The 3336-nt window shown below is 33.1% G+C and overlaps 1 pseudogene; it reads left to right on the top strand.

Annotated features, from left to right (window-relative positions):
* Positions 1-2241: 2241 nt before the first annotated feature.
* Positions 2242-2360, top strand: LOC112471751 (annotated as a pseudogene).
* Positions 2361-3336: the final 976 nt, after the last annotated feature.

Raw genomic sequence — 3336 nt, 5'->3', positions numbered from 1 at the left:
CCCAAGAGTTCTCCTGTCCTCCTCCCTTTCTGAGGAGAGACCCTGCACCACCTAGTTTCTGGAAAGACTCTTGCTGTGAGAGACTTCCCCTCATGACTCCTCTCTCATACAAAACTGTTTAAGGCATTATCACCCAGTAAAACTGTTACGACCATCTCATGGTCATATCTTTTTCCTTGATCAACCCCAAATCTCTCAAATCCTTTATACAACCTAATGGGAGATAATTCCTAAAAATTCTGCTTATGTTTCATCAAATGTATTGATAGCATAAATTTATTCTGTTTTAGGATTGTTACCTTCTCAGAAACTGCCAGATAAAAAAAAAATAAAGTGAAACCATTGATTTGACAGTTATTATTACATGTACCTCCTGCTTTAATACTTAGATCTACTTGTTAAATTGAAAGTTATAAACTCCTCCAAAGTGGGGTTTTAGCTCTTTCTCTTCTCTTGCTTTCCTTTATTAAAAACTATGTCTTAAACGGACATAATTTGGGCTAGAGAAGGTGGTAAGGGCCACAGTGACTCGAAGAAGGTGTCACAGAATAAATCAGGTAAGAAGAGTGTTTGTGGCCTGGCATGTGGTATCAGAGCCAGGGCAGCATGAAGAGGGCACCACAGCAGAAGGATGGCCTGATTTGAGTTATCAGAGCCTGAGCAGGGTAAATGGAGGATCACAGCAAAGATAGCATGAGATAACAGAGCCCAAGAAGGGAGAGGAAGGCTGTCTCACATAGTATTCTAAGTAGAGTGAGGAGATCATCTATAAAGTAAAAGGTGTGAAGGCAGAGAAAAGAGATTGGTTTCATGGGAAGATTTATTAAATATGCAAATATGTTAATGATAATGGGAGACAGATTTCTCACTGCTTAAAAAAAGAGTTACAAATACTGGAAAAAATTAACTCTGTGGTATTGAATTAGAATGGTGGTATCATATTTGTATTAATTTTAAGGGATGCCATTGAAAAAAACACCAGACTGGTGGCTTAAATAATAACAGAAGTTTATTTTCTCACAGTTCTGGAGGCTAAAAGTCCAAGATCAAGCGTCAGCAGGTTTGATTTCTCCAGAGGCTTTACTCTTAACATGTAGATGGATGCTTTCTCTCTGTGTCCTCACATGATCTTTCCTTTGTGGTCACACATCCTGGTGTCTCAGTATGTCCAAATTTCTTGGTCTTATAGGTCGTGGGTCAGATTGGATTAAGACTGTGCTTAATGACCTTATTTTACCTTAATCATCTCCAAATACGGTTATACTCTGAGGTGCTGGTTTCTTTGTAAATCAATAAATAAAATAGAGAATTTGAGATTTTAAAAATGGAAGAGGGGAAAAATGTTTTTGGTTTTGTTATTGCTTTATTTTTAAAATTTATATTAAATTCCTTCCTTCCTTCCTTCCTTCCTTCCTTTTTCTTTCTTTTCTTTCTTTTATGTGGCAGGGAACAGCTTGCATATTTGTTATGTTTTTAATGAGTGGATAAAATGTACCACTGTGATAAAAGCAGGTTGCTACAATAGCTTTCATTGGTAACAAGAACAAGTGAATAGAACTTACATGACCATCAAATGTTATCATTATATATGTATTTTGAAAATTTTCTGATTTATTTAAAAACAAGAAAAATTAGACAAATGAAACATATTCATTTGCCAAAAATTCTAGCTGGCAAAAAAATAAATAAATAAATAAAATTCTATTTTGCTACCATGTATACAGATTGCTCAAGATTTATGAATAACATACTTGATTTTGTGACCAGATTTAGATATTCTGTAAGTTAGAGCCATATCAGCAAAGTACAAGATACTTTTGACTACAGACTCAATACTTTTGAAGATCAGCAGGTTAAGAAAGTGAGTGAAACAAAAGGCTATAAGGCAACACAGAATGGTGGGGACTGCAGCAAGGTAGAAAGTATGTGTACTGCCTAAAGCATATAACTTTGATTTGTTAAAAAAATTATCCTAGTTGAATATATCAGAGCATAGTCTCTGATAGTCATGTCACAATTTTCTTGACTTCTTTTTATTATAATGATTTAGTAAGTATGCACTAAATACTGAAGTTACACTGTCCTAGACAACGAAGACAAGATCTTGAAGGTAAATGTTCAAGGCATATTCTTAAAAGCATTTAAGTGTTGCTTTCAAAATTTTATGTTTATCTAATTATTAGTCCATTTTTTTCCTCTTTTACATAATGACCGCTACAAGTTAAATGTATTCAATGTTTTTTCTATGGCCATGCCACCCCGAACAAGCCCAATCTCGTCTGATGTCAGAAGCTAAGCAGGGTTGGGCCTGGTTAGTACTTGGATGGGAGACCACCTAGGAAGACCAGGTGCTGTAGGCGTAAAAAAAATAAAAATAAAAATAAAAAAATAAGGGATTGTAAGCTGACAAGGTCCTTGCAATCTGTGAGGTCAACCAAGGGTTGCCTCACCTAAAAAAAAAACAATGTATTTTATGTTTTTTAACTTTTTAAAATCGCCTTGTGTTAGTTTTATAAATGCTTAAAAATAAAAAAGTGCCATACTTGCATGGTATAAAAAGTTTTGTTTTAATTATCCATGGGAATTACAAACATTTTCTCTTATCACTATAAGATAGCATCCTATATGGCATCTAAATGATTCTATTTAGCATAGATCAAATTATATTTTCATTCCTTTAGGAAATAAAGCCACTTTCATTTTAAAATTTCACCCTTTTCAAGAATATCAGCCAAAATCATCAAAAAACATGTTAGTATTTATGTTCTGTGAGGTTTTATTATCTATCTAATCAATATAAAAAAAGCTAATGGATTTTCTAAGATTTATGTACAGAATCAATTACTTTAAGAGGCACAGAACAATTATAATTACTTTTGTGTTGCAATGCCTGTTTTAAATATATGTCACGTCTCTTGGGAAAAAAAAGACTTTTAATGTAAGTATTCACATAAAATAGGGTTATTGATTTATTTAGCAGCCAATCTACTACCTCATAATTGCATTTTATGAAAACCATTGTGTTAAATATTTCAAGCTGTTCATGCCAAACTAAAACTATCAAAAGGTACCGTGAAAGAATGACCAATCTGTAATCAATGAAGGGAATTGAAACTTAGGTATATTTGTAATCCTTTTGGAAAGCTCTCACCATTTCAATTGTCATGTGGGAATAAAAAAGTTCAATAATTTTCTAAGTAATTCTAGACAATAACAGTTTTCTCAGGAAAATATAGAAACTTAAGGCAGATTTAAATGCATATGATTTTGCTGTTTAAAATGAAGTTAGTTCTTATTTTGTGCAAATAAATTCAGATTAGACACAAATCAGTTATT

Source organism: Pteropus alecto, unplaced genomic scaffold (assembly GCF_000325575.1).
Source record: "Pteropus alecto unplaced genomic scaffold, ASM32557v1 scaffold38, whole genome shotgun sequence".
In the NCBI taxonomy this organism is placed as follows: domain Eukaryota; kingdom Metazoa; phylum Chordata; class Mammalia; order Chiroptera; family Pteropodidae; genus Pteropus; species Pteropus alecto.
The sequence above is the reverse complement of the archived record's forward strand: the minus strand, read 5'-3'. Positions and strand labels throughout refer to the sequence as shown.